Raw genomic sequence first — 23,269 nt, 5'->3', positions numbered from 1 at the left:
CGCGCCTCGTCCGGTTACAGCAGGATGCACGGTAAAACTCTCTCCAATATGATATATTCACATTATAATGCTTGATCTGTAGATACAAGGCTGTGGATTTGCATAATGACTTTATTTTATGTATTTGTATTTTATGTTTGTTGAAACAAATTATCAATAAACTGTTGGACAGATAAAGGCTACACTAGGATTTGTGCGCTCGACATTTCTTCGCTTTGTGCCGTGAACTTTTAAATGCGCACTTGTGCAGCGCAGCGCAGCACATTGTGACTCCATGTTGCTTTGAGCACATCATTCTGCACCCGCGATACGCATACGCGCTTTGTGCGCTTTGTTTTGAAGCGTTTCGTATTATCATGGGTTTTCCCTATATTTTTTATACCTAGTCTGCACAATACATTTAAAATAAGCATAATTTAATGGTATGTTGTATATGCACTAAAGCTGGTGAAAACCTATATCACAGGTCCACAGTGTCAGATGACAGATTAAAGTCCGCGTGAACCGGAAGTTGCAAACGACTTTTCTCCAGTGCTGTGACGTATTTCCCAGTGAAAAGGAATATTGAACAGAGGGCAGGGTTTTACTCTAGCGCTCCTCCTCTCCATCTCTCGCTCATTACAGACTAACGGTTTGAGGGGAGTGGTTAAGCGTTTCTCAACCCAAGCCGTCAAGCATACGTCATCAGGGAAGGTCCTCCAATGCAGAGGGGAGGGGCATTTTCAGATTTTGATTAAAGATTACGAAGCCAAAACATTTCTTTCCGTGTTTTAACTTGCACGGATTAATTGTTCACCACAAGACTAGTAATATGCGCTAACAAAGTAAATAGGGTCCATTTTGATTTCAGTTGGACTTTAAGCAATTTAGGTGTTCTAAGTATTGAGTCAAGGAGGGCAAAGGCCTTAAATCTAGAAGAATTTGCTGATCTTTTTGCAAAAAAAACCCCCACAAAAATCGTAGAATAATGTGACTGATACTGTATGTAATGCAAATGTAAAAATATAAGGGAAATGCAAATACATTGTTGAATGATTTGGTATTTTGCCTGTTAATGCCTGCAGTGCAGTGCAGAAAATGATATGACAACAATAAGGTCTAAATGTAACTGGCCCCTCTAATACTACAAACCCGGCTAAAACACACCTTAAACAGGCCTTAATATGTAGCGGAAAACCACCCAATCTGGCAACACCAGCCACCAGTGTCCACTGACTCTCTTGTTCGATCTCGTTCATCAAAATTAACGAATCTTTTTTCGAGTCATTTCCATCATTTAAGGGGCTTTAAATGTTATACCATTAACTGGCAAATTCCCCGAACACATCCACCTACGCAATCTTGATCATATTCTGAATTAAGAAATCATTATAATGCAGTCAAAAATCGTTTACAGGGAACATAAATAATTACTTTACCTTCCGAGTCTTTCGTTCATTTGTCACGTGACAGACGCAACGAACGTATTGTTCATGAACGACTCATCACTAACGTTGCAAATCAAAACAAAAAGCAACATGTTGGCGTCATGATCATTTAAACGAGTTTCATGACAGGTCGGTGATGATGGGAAAAATCTGACGCATAGCTTCAGTGTTAAAACTGATAAAATAATTATCTGTGGTTCTATATGGGCTGTGGCAATCATTTTGAAAAAATAATAGCTTGCAGCACCATGGAAAAAAAGAACTATGAACTAGTTCATTTTTGGAACTGTGAACTTAGTTCACAATTTTTTGAGTATGAACTATGAACTGAACTAGTTCATTTTAAAATTTGTGAACTAAACTTTGAACTAGTTCATGTAGAAAGTGAACTTTCCCAAAACTGTTGGTATGACGTGCGTATATCGATCCGATCACCAACACAACACCAATGTCAACATACTAAAAACTGAACAAATGTTTAACTATATGACCATTATGAACACTAATGACTGGAGATATAGTCCATCTAACATCTACTCACATGTGTGAAGAATCAAGATGAGCGCCACCAAGTTTCTCTTCACTTCCTGAAGTTATCAAGCTTGATCATGAGTCGGGACGCACTAAAGTGAAACTGAAAGTCTGATTTGTTCAAATGAATGGTTACCTCGGACAATGGCTGGTTATTTCTGCAGAAGGAACTAAGGACATTTCGTGTAGCCTTCCTCTTGACTTTGTCGGGATCGGGCGCGTTTTGGACGCGTTATGGTTCGAGTTTTAGGATATTCGGTTGCACTGGACAGAACATAAATATTCATGAGTTTCCTGCTTCCTGTTTCCTGTTAACGCGGGTAAAACTTACTGTATGGTAGCCTACGTGCTTCTGTTTTTGTCAAAATCTATCTGGGGAAAACTTGAATTTCTCATCATATAAATGAGGCCAATATTGCAGAGCTGGGTCATTCTACAGAAACGTCCACTTTTGGTATGGCAAGATGTCTTAAAGGGGTGGTTGATTATGATTTCACTTTTCTGACTTTAGTTAGTGTGTAATGTTGCTGTTTGAGCATAAACAACATCTGCAAAATTACAATGCTCAAAGTTCAAAGCAAAGGAAGATATTTGCTTTTAAAGAAATCGTTTTTTAAGGACTAGCATACAGCTGGTAGGGACTACACGAGCTTCCTCCCGGGTTAGTGACATTACATAAACCCCTCCCCCAGGAACAAGATTTATAGATTATCATGACAGAATATGCTAATCAATGACTAGAAGATAACTACACATAAGCTACATAAATTCATCAACTAAACATTCAGAAACGTCCTGCTGCATACATGTTGTCACTTCTTCTTGAGTCTCTCCATCATTGTCTGACTCCAGTTTGAACATAAACATTGACATTTCCAGTCCATGTCTGTGTGAGGTAAAAGGACAGGAGCTCTTGAAGCTCCGCCCCCTGTGCCGGGAGCAGCAGCTAATTTGCATTTAAAGGGAAACACACACAAAAACAGTGCGTTTTTGCTCACCCTCAAAAAGTGACAATTTTAACATGCTATATAAGCAGGGTTGGGGAGTAACGGAATACATGTAATGGCGTTATGTAATCAGGATACAAAAATCCAGTAACTGTAATCCGTTACAGTTACGTCAAAAAACGTAGTAATCAGATTATAGTTACATTTTGAAAAAAGGGGGAATACTTTCAGGATTACAATGGTTTCATTTAAAACGAAATAAATAAGTATTTTGGCATAATAACACTATATTAAGCCGAGCACGCTGCTTACAGTAGTTCCTGGTTCTGTTGCCAGTAATGACTCACGTGTGCCACGCGCTGGTGCATGTGCAAATAACAGCTTTCTACAATCTCCTCAGACGCAGATTGAATCTAGCCTGGCTGCGCCCTCCTACGCACTTCCGCTCAATTTTATTTTCCTTCAGTACTACGTCTGGGACTGCTGTATATTCTTAGGTTTCCAGAAATCAATTTTTTGTAGGACCAATCAGCGAACAGAGGGAGTGGCTGAGAACGATGACGTTGATGTGATCACACACATGACTAGCGTCGGCCAATAGTGAGCCAACGTGTGACGTACAACACAGACGCGCTGCTCTATCAAACTACTTGAAAATACTCGAGGCACAGAGAGAAGGAAATGAATAGTGGAATAAAGTCGTTATATTTGTTTGTTTTTGCGCACAAAAAGTATTCTCGTCGCTTTATAAACTTTATAAAAGACAGACATCTTATTCTAAACATAATCCTCTGATCATTCGGACTTGTTGTTTCCGGCCGGTTTCGGCGCATGACATACGTCATGACCACACGTTAGCGATTGGCTATGGCAGATCCTGAGTGACTCTGGGCAGATCCAATAGTTTTGAACTTTAACAGAGAACCCGCCTACAAGGGAGTAAACGTTTCTAAATGGAGAGAGGCCAGACTCTCTGTACAAATGAAATGTACGAGAGTCTGGTAGAACCAGGCTAGATTGAATCACTGCTGCTAGTAGAAACGATGCTGCCTGCGGGTAAAATCGCTTTTAATTCATGGAAATTCCGCTGCTATTTTGTAGAAATTAGGAGAGTCGCTTTTTTAGTACCCAAAATGTCCTTCCTTAATCTTTTCTCGCGTAACGGGATGTTCGCTGTCTAGGTAACTAGGGGAACTCCCACTGCCTACGCCCGAAGTTCAGTCAGGCAAATTAAGAAAGATCACGGCTTTAGTCAACATGTAGGCCTATTTTAAAATAAACTATGTAGGTTGTGTAAAAATGTTGTGTTTTTATTTTTTTTATAAAAAATTTGTTAAAAATAAAACAAAATAATCTGTAATACCATACATTAGCCACTAGATGTGTGTATAGCCCTTTACATAAATATATATTCAGGCCTGTGTTAATGTGTTAAGGCCAAATTCTTAATAAATAAAAGTTTTTTTTTGTTTGTTGTTGTTTTAATAATATTTCTTCTTGCTTGACTTTATTTATATACGTGACCTTGAAGTAATCCAAAAGTAATCAGTTACATTACAATCAGACATTACTTCATATTATAGTACTTATTACGTTACTGAAGACTTTTTTTATGAAGAAATTTGTAACTGTAACAGAATACATTTTTAAAGTAACCCTCCCAAGCCTGTATATAAGAATATCTGTAGGGAATTTTGAGCTAAAACTTAACATACACACTCTGGGGACATCAGAGACTTATTTTACATCTTGTGAAAAGGGCATCATACCACCCTTTTAAAATGTATTTCTTTTTCTAACATTTAAACTTAGACCACATTATTAGATACCCTTTGACTTTATGAGTACACATAAATGACAGCGTAATGATTATTTTTTTTTTATTTTTTTTTTTGCATGTATTTAAAGACTATGGAGCCCCTGAGGGGACCTGTGAAAAAAAAAATAAAATAGGACTTTCGCGTGCGCATGACCCAGTGGGCATTTGATGTCAATTTGACATCAAATTGATGTCAAAATTACGTCAAGAAATTGGTCAAAAATGAAAATCAAATTGACGTCAAAGTGTTGATGTCAATTTGATGTCAAGATTTGACCTCTGCTGATGTCATTTTGCCAAACAAAAAGGTGAAACGCATGGCCGTACACTTATTACCAGCTTCACTTAAAACTAACCAGATTTACTTTATTTAATTTCCGGTTTAAATAAATATAATATTTAAATAGTTTAAAATATATTAAACATATTTTGATGACACCAGGATGGTGGTTAGCGTTTGCTTTAGTTGTGCTCTTGACCCTTTACTCTTTAATATAAAATTTTCTCTGGCTGCTATAACTGTGTGTTTATAAAGCACAACTGTTGTAGCTAAAAAAGCCATGAGATCAGGAGATGTTGGCTGTTTATTGAAGATGATGACAATATCATCATGTAATTGCCTGAATCGCTGATCTTATTCAGTGTCTAATCTTTGGTTATATAGGACTTGTGATTTTAATGTTGTATTATAATATAAGCCATTTAATCTAACAGCATGAGAATAATGTTTTTTTTTAATTAATAAAGGATTTTAAAAACATTTAATGCATTAAACTTAACATTATTACTTAGCTATCAAGAATCAGTGTATGACTCTCAACAATGGTGACAATCAATGAAATGCTTCATGCTGCAGTGCATGCTGGGTACCACCAATCAAAACTCACCCATATCTCCCAGCATGCATTGCGGCTTTAATAAATTATGCAGCTGGAGTTGATCTGATTATATGGATATTTTGTTTGATTGTCACCATTGTTGAGATTCATACGCTGTTTCTTGATGTCTGTGTGCGTCTAAGTAATGCCATAGATGACAGGGTTTTGTGCACTAAATAGTTTTTAAAAACCAAGTACATTATTTGATAAACAAAACTGCAAGACATGCTGTAGAATCAAATGACTTCTGTTATGAATAAAACCGTTTTTAAACTACAAGTCCCATATAATCAAAGCATTAGACACTGAACATGATCAGGGATTCAGGCAGTTACATGATGATTTCATCAATAAACAGCCAACATCTCCTGATCTCATGGCTTTTTTAGCTACAACAGTTGTGCTTTATAAACACACAGTTATAGCAGCCAAAGAAAATTTATATTAAAGAGTCAAGGGTCAAGAGCACAACTAAAGCAAATGCTAACCACCATCCTGGTGTCATCAAAATATGTTTAATATATTTTAAACTATTTAAATATTATATTTATTTAAACCGGAAATTAAATAAAGTAAATCTGGTTAGTTTTAAGTGAAGCTGGTAATAAGTGTACGGCCATGCATTTCACCTTTTTGTTTGGCAAAATGACATCAGCAGAGGTCAAATCTTGACATCAAATTGACATCAACACTTTGACGTCAATTTGATTTTCATTTTTTACCAATTTCTTGACGTAATTTTGACATCAATTTGATGTCAAATTGACATCAAGGTGCCCGCTGGGGAGAAACTATCGCGTGCCACTAGAAACTTTCGCGTGGGCACGAGAAACTATCGCATGCGCACGCGAAACTATCGCGTGGGCACGAGAAACTATCGCGTGCGCACGAGAAACTTTCGGTTTGCGTTATAGCATCATTAATACAAATGTGGAAATATGGATGATGTATATATCATTTATGTTGTTGTTTGACATGTTTTGAAGTGTATATTTTAGCAAAAATCTTAAGCAAGGTGCTATTAAAGACAAGACTTAGAGGCATATTTTAGTCACAATTCAAATAATTGTATTAACTTTGAATATACTTTGAATAAACTTTGTATTTGTATGTGTATTGATAAAAAATAAACAATAGGCTAATAATCTTCTGCTACTGAGATGAAGGAAACATTTTTTTTAAAGAAGTAAAGTTCACAAGATTGCTATTTATCTTGATCAAACTGTTCCGTCATCAGCTCTTCCTCAGTTCCGCTCTGCAGAATAAAATAGTCATTCTCTGCTGCAGTTGTACGGATTCTTAACGCATTTATTGCAACTACATTTCATCTTTTTCTCATCAAACAACCAGATTAACGAATGGTTCGACACAACCCGTACCGAAGAGCCTAGACAGGTCTTTCTTCTGTATAGATATATACAGGGTAAATGACGACTGTTGGCCTACCATGGTCGCCCTCGTCCAGTAAGTTTTAAATAATAATAATAATAATAAATTAAGATATAAATCAATATAATTCGTTGTAAATTAAATATTTTAAACAATAGCTACAAAAAGGTAATAATTGACTGTATAGTCCTAACGTTCATGCATGAACTGTCATTCAGACTTACTGTCTAACAACCAGAGAACAGAGAACATCAGAGATATTAAAATACATACTCTTCTGAGTTTTATGATGTAGGCCTTTTTTATTAAAATTTATCGGCCTATAATTTATATCTCAAGGATGCGAGCTTGTGCGTGGCACACTCAGTCATGTTGAGAGGGAAACACGCATTATATTATTAGTCTATTCAGAAATAGTGTAAAAGACCTGTAAATAAAATACAACATTAACATTATAAACACTATTAATAACATATAGGCTATGCGTATTTTACTTCCCCGCATAGCCAAATCCTTAAATGAATGGAATCAGAAAACAACAAGAAATGAAAAATAAGTAACCACTTATAATAATAATAATAATAATAATAATAATAAATACATAGTAGTCTATAAAAATAGCCCATTGTGCCCTTTATTACAAACAACTTTTAGCCTATTTTAAACGCCAAGCCTAAACGAATTTATTTGAATCGAAACTGAAACTATACCGCTGTTCGCGCATCTTTCGTTCGGTCCAAAGTTTAATACTGAACAGGAATTAATAATCATTTAATAATGAACCGGCTGTGATGTCAAGTTAATGCCATGTAATACTTAAAATATTGTATAGTGTCCAATGTTTTCGGAGAATATTTGTTTATTCCTGATGATTCTTTTGCATGTTAGGTTTTGATTAGGTTGAGCTGTTACAATTTAAAGAGAATTCTAGCAAACGTGTGTAAGGACCAGCCATTGGCCCAACGACGGAATCCAACGGCCTGGCGAAGGTTTAAAGCGTGTATGTCTTTTCAGCGCTCCAGTGAAGTTCACTTAATTTATTGGAATTTAGTTTTAGTATTACTTTAGCTCTATGCGTAATCTGACTCCAATTTCAAATGATAATCAAATTTAGATCGTGTTTCTGATTAGAAAATAATCATAAATATTGATTATGAATTAATTTAGATCTTTGATTATTCTGAGCATCTCATAATTTCAAATATTCGTTCATTACGGACCTAGTGTCACTGAGACATCACGTCGCGAATGTGCGCTCACGGCACAAACTAGCCAGTCCTGAAATAGTCAGAGGGTGCATTGCAAGAATTTTACCCTATGCAGCCGCGCACTGCAGACCCATAGGTGTAATTTTTTTATAATAGTTGCAGCGTACAACATGCTAAGTCAGGCAATAGTCAGAAATCAGAAGGTCTTCCTAAGATGTGCCCCATGCTCCATTCATAGTGCCTTCAGTTTGATCTATCCTGGACAAAGATTTGCGGAAACACCAGACTGCACATTAATCTACTAAAATGAATGATTTCTGAAACTTCAGAATAAATCAAGATGTAACATTTATTTGTCAGGTAAAAATGTATCATGCCAATTACAGAAGTAAATGATTAAAAGCCAATTCAGAAAAATACATGACATCATTTACTCAAAGATGATTCTAAAAGTAAGTAATGTTTTCCTGACAGAGACACACAGTAATGTGTCAGGGCTTTCCAACAGGAAAACACTGAAACATCACTGTATGGGGGATGATCCTGGTAAAGAGTCCTAAAGACTGCTCTGTCCCCTCACCTTAAATAACCAGACCAGAACAAAAGGGTTATACAAATGTTGTTTAGAGTTGTTTGGGCCAATCTGTGTACCCCAGGGGGGGAGCACCTGGTTTCTTGAGATATCTTAAAGAGATATCCCCCAGAGATGAAACAGGATTCTCCTAAGTTCTCAATCTTTCTCATTAAACCAATGACTGCAATGAAATTAAGACCATTTTACCAATCGCACTGAGACACTTAAAATGATACCAAACATGAAAAGGAAAAACAACATATTCACAAGATACATCATGTGTGATATATAGACATTCTTAATGAACTTTCAGTGTCTTGAGGAGGGAGAGGGGGGATGAGTTGAAGTCAAACAAGGAGACAAGGAGATAAGTTTGGTCAGGGCTATGTCCTGTGCTCTGTCTTTGCTATCTCCTGTCCAGGGTGCATTTATGGCTTTATTGCAGGGTGAGCTTTGTTTTATCAGGAAAATCAGTCCTTACAGCCTTACACGTGTGTGATATATTCAGCCGTCAAGAAAGTTTCACTTCAACCAGGTAATCAAGGTTGACAACCCATGGCCATCACATCACTCATTCATTGTTGGCATGATATACATTTACACCTTCATGCCATCCCAGATGTATATGACTTTCTTCTTCACATAAACATAGACAAAGAATTTTAAGGAAATAATCCATCTCTGTGAGTCCATATAATACAAGTGGATTGTAACCCATGTACGTAAGACAGTTGGTCGGAAGTGATTTTTAATAGTTAAAACAGTTTGCATTATTAGTATTTTTCTTAGCTAGCCTATTGTTTGACTTCAGAAGGCATTGATTCATCCACTGAGGTCGCATGGATTACCGTCACGGTCACTGTGTGTGGCTTTTAAAGCGTCTTTAGGACTCACAGAGATGGATTACTTTCCTTAAAATCTTAATTCGTGTTTATCTGTAGAAAGAAAGTAAAATGCATCTGGGACAGCATGAGGGAACCAGGTAGGGTTGCCAACCGTTCCGTATAATACGGAATCGTCCCGTATTTGACACATAAAAGTCTTGTTCCGTATTGAACTGATACGGAACGCACTTTGTTCCGTATTTTTGAGAATCAATTCAGTGCAAATCCATGACAGACACATAGCTAGACTATGAACGAAGACATTTGTAGGCTATGATAAGAAGAAAAAAACAGACGGTGCGGTAGATACTAATTTCTCCCCCTGTTTGTCTATGATCAGCGTATCGTTTTTAACATCTTGGAACATCATCAGAGAATGCCCTTTTAATTGGTCGTTTCAGTTATTGTGAGTCACGTATTGTAGCAACGATGATGACAATTGACAACAGCGGGAAATGTAAAAATGAGTTGTGTTGTGTTTATTTTTCTTCAAATGCAGTCTAAGCCGATGAGTTTTTAATGTTATATGTTGTATTTGTTTAAGTTAAAAATAAAACGTATTATAAACTAAACAAATGATCATGATAGCCTTTATATTTCACATCTGTGGTTCAGTCTTGTATATTGATTAGGCCTAATAAGTTGTATTATAATATGCTATAATGTATGAGATATATTTATCTAAATGTATCAATGCACCCCCTGAACAAAAAAAAAAAAAAAAAAAACTTTTTTCTGTGAAACAATAGGCATTTTCTGAATGTTCAATCTGCTTTTATATAATGTAATTTAACACTGGGGAAATCTTCTTAAACTGTGACATAAGATGATACAGGACTCAGGATGGTTTGAAGCATACACTGTAAAACATTGTTAAATTGTTAAATAAAGCAACATGCAGCAAATCATCAATGTTTGTAGATCTTCTCCTAGACTGAAGCATAGACTCTATAGTCTTCAACACAATGGTGACCCGCAAAACACAGACAACAGAAACACTTTAAATCCCCAACAGAACATTAAACACTAACAGATCTCCACTATATCATTATGTGCAAAAACACATAAAATAACACTCCAGTTCAGCATTTATTCTCCTTTTGAGGTTGCATATCTTTTTAGCGCAATTTTCCACCGGACAAAATTGCGATTTTTAACTCATGATTTCTGTTCTGTCTGTGCGCACCAATCTTGCACTTCTATCTACTCCTCAACCAGACCACCTAGAGACTTCGGGTTTTCGGCATTATGTTAAGGAAGGTCTAATCTCGGGAACGCACAAAAAAAAAGTTTTAAAAAAACATAAAAAAAAAAAAAGATTTACTATCTCTTAGTGTTGTGATCCCATGACGTGAGAAAATTGCGCTAAAACACTCACTGAGTTTTTATTACTTTTTTTTTTTTTTTTTTTTTTTTTTTACTAAATGCAAGGAACTTTAATATCTGTGTGAAATTAACTTCTTCCATTTTGTAAATTTGACGCCTAGGTTTTTACAGGACATTGCTGTTTTTTTTCTCGATTTTACGGTAAATTATATAACAGTTTTTCTACAATTTGTTGCCATAAACTTAATTTACAGTTTATTATTGTTAAAATACATTTAACCCTTTCAACCCCACAGGAAAATCCTGAAGTGTGCACACTATAAAGGGAAAAAGTAACAGTGACGCAGTGTTGCAGTGAGATAATTATGTGAAATAAGTGCTTGTTGCGCATTAGTGATGAACACCTGCTGTTAACAAGCAGAATCACTGAAGAGAAGAGGAACACACGAACAGAAAAAGAGACGAGACAAGCAGAAACACAAGAACTACAACTGACTTTCAGCCATTATACATTATTACACTTATTGCTAACCAGTTTGACTTTATTTCTGTCATACATCTGAAGCTTTTATTGAGAAGCTCTTATTGAGAGGTTTAGATATTGATGTTTTAGTGAAAATAATAAAGTTTGAAGTCACAAGTGTTTGCTTTAGCTCTTGCCCCTTCACTTTTTAACATTAGTTTTTTCTCTGGCTGCTTTAACTGTGTTTTTGCAAGCCACATTTGTTATAACACACAAGCATGCACATACGTACACACACACATATACATCTATGTATGTATCTCTTTATATATATATATATATATATGAGAATGCATTGTTTTCAAAAATAAAGAAGTGTGAAGTCCGCACACTGACATTAACTGCTTCCAAATGGATTTATTTAACTTTAACAAGGCAACGTTTCGACCCTCAGGTCTTCATCAGGCATTGTTTTCTACATTAAATTACTGTTTTAGTGGGGGGAAAATACAGCAAGGTTTTACAGTGTACTATTGCATGTGCTGTATGCAGGGATTACATACAGCCAATGGGTTGCTTTTCCTGATATTTAGTGTGCAAAACAACTTAGACACTTTCAGTTACTGTTATTCAGTTCATACAGTCACTAGTGACAGACGGAGAGACTCTGACGAAACAAACCGCTGAACTGCTGGACATAATGGCATCAGGATATGAAGGTCAGTCTAAATTAAGCAACCTCACACACTGCAGCTAGTAATAATAATTAATAATAATTCGTTTTTATTAGGCTAAATTAAATTCCATGGTAGTTCTGATTCACAGAATTAAATATATATATATATATTTTTTTTTATTACAAATATTTATTAGATTATTAAATGACCATGCTACAAACTTTTGATTTAAGGGTTAAAAATATAAGCTATATTTACATATTTCATTACACTGCATTATAAAAAAAACATGGCAGCAGCCTGTGATTTTACAGCAAATGATTTCCAGCAATATCAATATCTTATCTATGGATCTTATTCTGTAGAATCACAGTGATGCTATAATCAACAATATACATTTAAGTCAGAAAGTAGACTCTAAATGAGTTCAGTGATTCAGGTCAAATTATGATTATGTCAAAACATAACCAACACAGCCTGATCAACTTTCTCTTTGTTCATTTGGCAGTTATAACTGAGATACAACATCCAAACAAAATCTAATGTTAATAGTTTAAGGGTCAAGAGCCCAACTAAATCAAACACTGATCACCATAACAGTGGCTTAAAAAATGAGATTTTCTCCTTTGGTGATTCTGCTTGTTAACATCAGGTGTCTTCAATAATGCTCAATCATCACTCAATTAATCACTTAATGAGCTCATTAACTTCAACACTCTTGAGTGTTAATTTAACACTCATATTTTAACACTGAGTCTGGAGCCATATAAACTCCCAGGAGAGTTAATTTAACACTGGAGTTTTTGCTGTGATGCAATAAAACATCCACCAATAAATAATTATCAAAGAATAATAACTGGGGTGTGTTTGACTTATTAAAGCAACTTTTGGGAAATCAACAAGAGCTCAGTGAATGGCTTCATTAAACATGACGGACCACACGATTTACATGACCTGAGGCTTGTGCTGCAGGGAGTCTCTGGGAACGAGTTTAACAGGAAATATGTTTTCAAAGAATAATGATGTCTTATATTTATGAAAATGTGATTCTTCATGAACCGAGCTTCATGACTCAAACCCTCTAGTAAGCACCTGTGACAGGGAGAAAACTCCTTCAGACAATAAACCATTTAGAGGTTTTTAAGGAACTAGCAGTATTTTATAACTGATACAGAACCTCACAGGCAGCCAATGGTGAAGAGAAGAGCAGCCGTGTATTTAATCTAATGTCTCTCCTTTCAGACGTTGCAGAGGAACTGGCCAGACTGTCCTTATCATCTGATGAAGATTTGAGTACTCATACCTCAGATTCTGAAGGTGACAGAAATCTGAACGTTCAGACATCGTACGTGATGATGATTACATTTAATGTTAATGAACATACTATGTATGTTCTAATGCCATTTGTTCTTCTTGTTTAAAATCAGATGATGAAGAATTATCAGTCACCTTGGGTATGTTGAAAAATGAATAAAAATGATTAAATGTGTAATTGTCCTCTTGTTTAATTGTTAAATGTCATTATTTTGCTCATGTCCAATATGTATGTTTATTCGAATGTGTTCTCAAATAGTTAAGAGCACTCAAGATGCAAAATGGTCTATAGGACATTCAGTATTTTCAGCATGAGCACTCGCTGCTTTTCTAAATTAGACTCATTAAAGATTTTTCCTAATTCACGAATCTCACTGATGTTTGTCTGCTGATTGACACTTCCACCACCCTCAGAAAGCAGGCATATAGAGAAATGGAAAGTAGAGAAGAAGATGAAGAAGCAGAGAGCGGAAGAGTTTGTTTCTGAGAGTCAGCAAAATCCCTAGTGTTAAATCAACACTGCTCAGAGCACATATGGTCCCACGCTATAGAGTGTTAAAGTAACACTAAAGCAGTGTTAAAGTTAATGAGATAATTAAGTGATTAATTGAGTGGTGATTGAGCATTATTGATGAACACCTGCAGTTAACAAGCACAATCACTGAAGGAAAGAGAAACACAAGAACTACAACTGACTTTTAGTCACAGCCTTAGATTAAATCAACTAAAGATAAAAAGAAGAGATTCGATCTGTGAAGATCTCAGCAGAGGAGGATTAAACAACTCCACAAACAGCATTATCAGCTTCCCTTATTAATTACCAGACTGACTTTATTTCTGTCAGACGTTTACAGAAGCTCTTATTGAGAATTAACAGAGGTTTAGATGTTGATGTTTTAAAATCACCATTAAACAGATCACCATTATGGTGAACAGTGTTGTCTTTAGTTGTGCAATTTGACTCTTGACTTCTTATGGGAGTTTATAGTCTTTGTAACAGTGTTTACTAAAACACATAATTTGTTGCAAGGAAAGCCAGAATTAAAGACGGTCAGGTGATAGGCCTATAGTTTTCAACATCATAAAGTTTACAAATTTTATCATTGACTGAAAGTGGTTATTTGATATTAATATATATTTTTTAACAACATTGACTTCTTTCTTCAGATTAGACATCAAGCTGATTATTTTTTTTTTATTATTATTGGGAAAGTAATCTTTGGACAAACACACAGACATCAAGAATCCACATATAAATCTCAGCAATGGTGACATGCTTTTTATGCCGCAATGCATTCTGGGAGGCACCATAGTATAAAACGCTTGGCTCCCAGCATGCATTGCAGCATGAAGCATGTCACCATTGTTGAGATTCATAAGCTGCTTCTTGATGTCTGTTTGTTCCTAAAAAAATAAAAATAAAAAAATAAAAAAAGATTTTCCTAAAAATTCAGCAATGTATATAAAAATCAAAATGTCTGCTCTGAATCAAGAATGGTGTAAGCTATTTTTTAATAACAAATGACAACTTATGATCAGGGAAAAGATTACTGAATCACGCTACTTTATAATAATGAAAACTAAACCACCTGAACACCTTTGTTTTTGGCATTCTTTGTAACAAATTATGTGCTTTGGTAAGTACTGTTACAAAGACCAAAATTGTACTTAAAATGCAAAGATTCAAACTGCCCAACTAAAGGAAACACCGATCACCATAATGGTGGCCAAACATTTTAAAACATCAACATCTAAACCTCTGTTCATAGACATGACAGAAATAAAGTCAGTCTGGTTAGTAATAAGTGAAGCTGGTAATGCTGTTTGTGGAGTTGTTTAATCCTCCTCTGCTGAGATCTTCACAGATTTAATGTCTTCTTTTATCTTCATCTGATTTAATGTGACTGTGACTGGAAGTCAGTTGTAGTTCTTGTGCTTCTCTTTCCTTCAGTGATTCTGCTTGTTAACAGGTGTTCATCACTAATGCTCAATCATCACTCAATTAATCACTAAATTATCTCATTAACTTTAACTCTGCTTCAGTGTTACTTTACTAGTGTTTATGAATCCATCTAAGCGCACATACATTTTAATTTGTCTTATTAACTCTTCGAGGTGAACTAAGGATTAAAATGCAGTCGAAAAAAGCCAACACTAAGCACAAATCGGACTGTTCTCCAGTCAAGGAACGTGAGGACGAGTGGGATGCTAGCAGTGTATCTAGCTCAACAGCTAATGCATGCAGCACCTCCCAGTCTGAGGAAACTTGTGCCAACCCCAGCCAGAATCTAGATGTGATCCAAAAATTGGAGATGATGAGAAATGATTTTGCCAAGAAGATTGATGGTCTTCTGAATGTGATTCATGATGTTAAAAAGGATGTGAGAGACTTCTCTGAGCGCATGGAAGTTGCAGAAGAGCGCACTAGCAACTTAGAAGAAACCGTTAATTCAGAGAAGAGTAACATGGAAGAGGTAGTGAAGCGTGTAGCTTTCTTCTCACACAAGCTAGATGATCTTGAAAACCGTTCTCGGAGGTCATGTTAAACCTCAGACTGGTTAATCTGCCCGCAAAGGTGGAGAATTCTGACGCAGTTGCCTTCTTGGAAAAATGACTGCATGAAACGCTGGGACCCGCAACCTTCCCGACTCCTCCCATCATCACGAGAGCACACAGGCTAACTGCTCGGACACAATCCCATCCAGCATCTCCTCCGAGAGTGCTGATCATGAAGTTCTTGAACTTTCAACATAAAGTCTGAGTGATGCGAGCTGCCAGAGCTAAAGGCAAGATTACACTGTAAAAAAGAATACATTGATTTTATTGATATCTAATTAATAAAAATGAGGCAACAGATTACAAGCAATATTATTAATTAAATTTAACAAATTAGAATTGAGTAATAATGAATTCCTTTAAAGGTAACCATTTAAAATGAGTAAAATTTACAAAATATCTTTTATTGCCAACATTGAAGACACCTGGTGTTAACAAGCAGAATCACTGAAGGAGAAAACCATAATTAAAGTCACCATTGTGGAGATCAGTGTGTGTTTTAGTTGGGCTCTTGACCTTAAATTATTAACTTTAAGTTTTGTTTGGCTGCTGTGCATGAGTTATAACAGCCAGATGAACAAAGAGAAAAGGTGATGTAATGGCGTTGGTTGTGTTTTAACGTAATCATTATTTCACAGTCATTTGACCTGAATCACTGAACTCATATAGAGTCCAACTTATAAGTTAGGTGAACTATATTAATTATAGCAGCACTGGCCTTGTACGGCATAATATTTTTTAACTTTTACAATGTAAGGCAAATAATTTCTTAAAAGTTTCTCTTACATAAAAAGGAGACACACAGACATCAATAATCAGCCTGTGAATCTCAACAATGGTGACATTTATAAAGCATGTTGCAGTGCATTCTGGGTTCCACCAAAACTCATTCATGGCTCCCATCATGCATTGCTGCATGAATAAATAATGAGCTTATGTTCAGAGGTGATCTGTTCGTCACCATTGCTGAGATTCATACGCAAAATCTTGATGTGTGTTTGTGCCTAAAAAAAAACTAATATTTATTTATTTTTTATTTGATCATTTGGATTTCATTGAAAAGGCTAAAAATATTATACTGCTGTAATTAATAAAGTTAACTTAACTCATAAATTGGACTCTATATGAGGTTCAGTGATTCAGGTCTACTGATTGTGAAATAATGATTATGTTAAATCACAACCAACACCATCAGATCACCTTTTCTCTTACATGTTAATAGATTATATTCACTAACAATACTCTTGCCACAGATTGTACATTTTGAATTTTTTAAATGCATAATAGGGGGAAAAAAAAAATTCTAAGACACAGACATCAAGAATCAGCATATGAATCTCAACAATGGTGACATGTTTCATGCCGCAATGCATCCTGGGAGCCATGAGTTTTATACTATTGTGGTTCCCAGCATGCATTGCAGCATGAAACATGTCACCATTGTTGAGATTCATATGCTGATTCTTGATGTCTTTGTCAAAAAAAAAAAAAAAATCCCTATAATGTATTTTAAAAATCTAAATTCAGAATGTCCGATCTGTGGCTAGAGAGTATTGTTAGTGAATATAATCTGTTAACATAAAAAAAAATCACTTTTAGACGGTCATGAGATAAGTGCTTATGGATCTTATCTGGCATTCCCTCCGCTCTCACGGTGCCCCCGAAGAGTACGTACGATGGATCCAGCTTCTCTATACCAACACTACCAGCGTAGTCCGATGCCCTGCAGGCTTGTCCGAAACATTTCCGACCACCGTTGGCATGCACCAGGGATCCGCCCTCTCCCCGCTCCTTTTTATCCTTTGCATGGATACTGCCACGGGGGATATTCAGGTGTCTCAGCCCTGGTCACTTCTATTCGCCGACGACATCTTCCAAGCTGATAAAACCCGTTGTGGGATTGAACGTCAAGTGCAAGACTGGAATGAGCGGTTAGACGCGCACGGATTGCGCCTTAACATCAAGAAGACCGAGTATATGGAGTGCGGACCCCAGACTGACGGGACAATCAGAGTTGGAGGGCAGCCATTAAACAAAGTCACCGAATTTAAATATCTTGGTTCTCTAATCCGGAGCGACGGTGACTCTCTTCCTGACGCCCGAGCCCGAGTCAACACAGCATGGCTCAAATGGAGACAAGTCACAGGCATTCTCTGTGATCGCCGAATGCCCATACCACTCAAGGGCAAGATTTATAAAACCGTTGTACGCCCGGTCGCGTTGTACGGTTCCGAGTGTTGGCCAGCCACCACCAAACATGAGCAGTCCCTCCATGTTATGGAGATGAAGATGCTCCGCTGGTCCCTCGGCCTCACGCGATTCGACCGCGTCATGAATAGGGCTGGGTATCATTCAAAAAATTTCGATACCAATACCGATACCGATACCTTGATTTCGATACCGGTTCCTGATCGATACTTTTTTCGATACCAATTTTATGAAATCCATTTTAACAAGATTATAACACATTACCTCAGAAAAACTTTGGTTTTATTTTTTCAGTTTGACTCATGCTCCTTAGTCAGTGCACAAAGGAACAAAAAAAGCACAAAGGAACAAAATATTCCTTATACATATACATAAGGTACAAAATATTTTTTTTTTTATAAAGAGCTCATGCTCACCAAAGCTGAATTTATTTCATCAAAAATACAGTAAAACTTGTAATATTGTGGAATAGTATTACAATTTAAAATCTTATTTGAATATATTTCAAAATGTAATTTATTCCTGTGTTGTCAAAGCTGAAATATGAAAACGGAAGGTCATTTTTGATCACTTTCATGCATGCTTACTGAAAAAAAATTCTGACCAACACGTTTTTGAACGGCAGTGTACATTCAGTAGGTCATTATTGCAATATAAACACAGTCAGAGTGATCAACAAGGTATCTCTTCATTTACCAGTCGAAGACGCAGCAACTTTCTGCTCTTATGTTTACTCCGTGCACTGTCAAGGGCTTCATCATATCTGTCGCGGTACCGTCTTTGCAGCCATTATTTTACCACAAATACTGCATCGCACGCTGTTGGCATCGAGCCTGGAGAAATGTAGCCACACTTTTGATCGACTTTTCCACATCTTTAGGGTATTGTGAGTGTGTGTGCTTGCGTGTCATTGAGTATGTGCGCGAGTTTGTGTGTGTGTGCTCGCGTCCATAGGCTCGCGTCTCATGAGAATGTGCGTGGACAGTTTGTGTGCGCGCGCGCGTCTCATAAGAGTATGTGCGGAGAGTTCCGCGCGTCTCGTGTGTGTAGAGTTTGCGTGTATGTGCGTGAGCGAATTTAGGCGTGTCGTTGTGCATTTCATATGTATTTGTTTGAGCACTGACGTTGACGAGTTAACCCCTTAGGTATCGAAATCTGGTACCGAAAAACAAGTCATTTTTCGATACTCGATAGTATCGAGGCAATTCGGTCGGTACCTAAAAAGTATCGAACTCGGTACCCAGCCCTAGTCATGAACGAAGAGGTCAGAAGGCGCATGGGCGTGGTGCCCATAGTCCATAAGATGCGTGAAGCCCGACTCCGCTGGTATGGCCATGTCATCAGAAGTGGCGATGAGACAGTGGCGAAAACGGCTTATAATCTATCACCACCCGGGCGACGACCGCGTGGCCGGCCAAAGAAGCGGTGGCACGATCGTCTGGCGGAGGATATGCGCGCAGTAAATATCACCACTGATGATGCCCTGGACCGAGCCAAGTGGCGAAAAGCATGCAAACAAGCGGACCCTATACAAATATGGGATACACGCTAGGACAGAGAGATGAGATAAGTGCATGTTTCTACTATATGTTGTTAAAAAGTATTTCACCTGATCATCTTTGTTTTTGGTTTTCTTTGTAACAAATTATGTGTTTTGGTGAAAACTGTTACAAAAACCACAAACTTGCAAAAAGAGTCAAACTGCCCAACTAAAGGAAACACTCATCACCATAATGGTGATCATACATTTTCAATAAATCGTCAACATCTAAACCTCTGTTAATTCTCAATAAGACCTTCTGTAGACGTCTGACAGAAATACAGTCAGTCTGGTTAGTAATAAGTGAAGCTGGTAATTCTGTTTGTGGAGTTGTTTAATCCTCCTCTGCTGAGAACTTGTTGACCGCAGGTGTTCATCATTAATGCCCAATCATCACTTAATTAATCACTTAATTAATCACTTAAGTATCTCATTAACTTTAACTCTGATTCAGAGTTATTTTAACTCTCTTTAGAGAGGGACCAAATGTTCTCTGAGCAGAGTTAATTTAACTCTGGGGATTTTGCTGTGCAGGAGCATAATTTGGGTGAATTTATTATGATTGCAGTCATTTCAATGGCAAATTTCCCTGTAAAAAAGCAAACCTGCTGAAATCTTTTATTGATTGGTCAATAATAATTTACATAAAATATGTGCCTCCCCGAAAGATTCCCTCATGATCCAGGTGACATTTGAGTATTTTAATAAATAAAATGACTTACTTGCTCTTTCTTTAATCTTCATATTATGTTTTTTAGTTTTGTTTCTGTTAACTTGCCACACAGTAGCCTATGAGTTTTGCACACATATGTGGTTTCTCTCTTTGACCAGGTGAGGGAGCCACATCATCTGACAAATCTCTTCTGCTTATTTCTTGCTAAAAAAAATATTGTAAAAACTTTCTATGTGTCACCTCACTTCCTGTCACCATGGAGACATTTAACTAGTCTCTTTAGCTCTTTAAAACATCAGCATAATATGCATTACCATCTTCTCTGCCAAACAGCCATGTGTTTGACATGTATAGCCTACACACATTCAAATCCCTGGTGTTACATTTAACACAGATCGGTGTTTATATGGGAACCACCAGCTGGGTGTTAAAAGTAACACTGAAGCAGTGTTAGAGTTAATTAGATAATTAAGTGATTAATTGAGTGATGATTGAGTATTAGACACCTGATGTTAACAAGCAGAATCACTGAAGAAACGAGAAACAAAAACTACAACTGACTTCCAGAGATGAAATCAACTGAAAATAAAAGACAACATTAAATCTCTCAAGATCTCATCAGAGAAGGATTAAACAACTCCACAAACAGCATTACCAGCTTCACTTATTACCAATTGCAATTAATAGAGGTGTAGATGTTGATGGTTTATTGGAAATAATAGGTTTTGTAAAGTCACCATTGTGCTGATCAGTGTTGCCGGGGGTCAGAAATTAAAAGTCCTGCCATATGTTTAATCCACCCATGAACTCGCACAGCAAAAACTCCAGTGTTAAATGAACTCTTCTGGGAGTTTATTTGGCTCCAGACTCAAGAGTGTTAAAGTTAATGAGATAATTTAGTGATTGATTGAGTGATGATTGAGCATTATTGAAGACACCTGATGATAACAAGCAGAATCACCAAAGGAGAAAATCTCATTTTTTTAAAGTTGCCATTATGGTGATCAGTTTTTGCTTTAGTTGGGCACTTGACCCTTAAACTAATAATGTTAGATTTAGTTTGGCTGCTGTTACTGGGTTATACCAGCCAGATGAACAACAAGAGAAGTTGACCAGGTGGTGTTGGTTGTGTTTTGACATAATCACCATTTGACCCGAATCACAAAACTCATTTAGAGTGTTAGATTTACCTTGCTGATTACAGCAGCCTGTGACTCTTCAGTGTACTATTTTTAGCATTTCAATATAATCAAAAAGATTTCTTAAAAGTTGTTCTAATCAAAAATCTTTTATTTGGACACACAGACATCAAGAATCAGCCTGTGAATCTCAACAATGGTGACAATAATAAAGCATGTTGCAGTGCATTCTGGGTGCCACCAATCAATCAAAACTCATTCATGGCTCCCATCATGCATTGCGGTATGAAAAAATTATGATCTGAATTGTCTTAGTAATTTCCTTTTCCTAACTGAATATTCTTTTTTGTCTCCATTGTTGAGATTCATACACTGCACTGTAAAAAAAAACCCCTAATTTTACAGAAAATAACTGATTTTTTGACGATCAGTTTCTTTAATTTGAAATTGTACTCAAAACACTGTAAAATTACAAATAATATCTGTAAAATAAAAATTCAGCTGTTATTTTAGGTATTGTGACAATAATGACAAATTCCAGTACTTCACATTTTTTATACAGAAAATTTATTGTATTTTTCATATAGTATTTTTTCTGTTTTCTTAAATAACATAAAAATGTATGTACAATTACAAATATAATATGTAATTAAACAGTAACAGAACAGTTAAATGATAAAATGCACTATTAACCCTTGCTGTAAAAAAGGCCAAATTCTGACAATATCATACCATTTTCCATTAAAACAGTAATATACCGTAGATAACAAAAATAGATTACAGGAATATACTGTGCATTAACAGCGCTCAAAGTCGACACTCAGAGGCTGTTTTTCCAATCACACCCTATACCCTCATTCACTATTCCCTACATTAGTTCACTAATATAGTCCCCTTGACAGAGTGAATGAAAAGAAGTGAGTGAATTGAGACACTGATGAACACCTGATAAGCAGAATCACTGAAGGACAGAGAAACAAGAACAGAAAAAAGAGAAACAGAAAAACTACAACTGACTTCCAGCCACCGAGTGTGAAACCAGTTTACAATTATTTCTTTCCTACATGTACAAAAGGTCTTGTTGAGAATTAACAGAGATTTAGTTAATAATAAAGTTTGTTGTCACCATAATGGAGATCAGTATTCACTTTAGTTGGTCTCTTGTCCCTTGACTTCTTACCATTTATCTCTCTCTGGCTTGAAGAAAAAGTCAAGAGGAACTTGATCAGATGTTTTGGGGATTTTGTGATGATGTCACAATTATCCTGGACCTTTTTGATTCTCTGATCTTTCCTGTGTATGTTGTTTGAATTAATGGGTATTTCATATTTTGAATGTATCTGTGAATCTACAACATGAAATCAATATTTCTGTAATCAGGTCTTCTGAAGAATATCATAATCATATAGTGCTTTAAAACATTTTTAACTCCTGCTTAACTCAGAAACACACAGACATCAACAATGGTGACAATCAAAAGTTTCATGTCGCAATGCATGCTGGGTTCCAGGATAATATAAAACTCCCAGCATGCACTCCTGCATGAATAAAAAAAAAATATATATATATATATTGCCACCATTGTTGAGATTCATGTGCTAAATTGTGATATCTCCGTGTTTCTAATAGACAAGTAGTTCACTTTCTTTTGTTTATGCATGATGTGTTAAAAAAAAAAAAAGAGTTATTGTAATTTATTGCTGTGGTTTCACAGTG

At 36.3% G+C, this 23,269-nt stretch overlaps 2 protein-coding genes across 2 annotated transcripts in view; one reads left to right on the top strand and one right to left on the bottom strand.

Moving 5' to 3' along the window:
• The window catches only part of LOC311285923 (GTPase IMAP family member 9-like), a 29,350-nt gene extending 27,140 nt beyond the window's left edge, over window positions 1-2,210 (bottom strand). The window contains exon 1 of the mRNA XM_084401801.1: window positions 1,969-2,210. The gene's annotated coding sequence lies outside the window, so the exon portion shown is untranslated. The remainder of the gene's footprint in view (window positions 1-1,968) is intronic.
• cldn31 (claudin 31) overlaps window positions 1-23,269 on the top strand; it is a 239,388-nt gene that overhangs the window by 163,116 nt on the left and 53,003 nt on the right. The window lies entirely within an intron of this gene.

Source organism: Rutilus rutilus (assembly GCF_951802725.1).
Source record: "Rutilus rutilus genome assembly, chromosome: 2".
In the NCBI taxonomy this organism is placed as follows: domain Eukaryota; kingdom Metazoa; phylum Chordata; class Actinopteri; order Cypriniformes; family Leuciscidae; genus Rutilus; species Rutilus rutilus.
The sequence above is the reverse complement of the archived record's forward strand: the minus strand, read 5'-3'. Positions and strand labels throughout refer to the sequence as shown.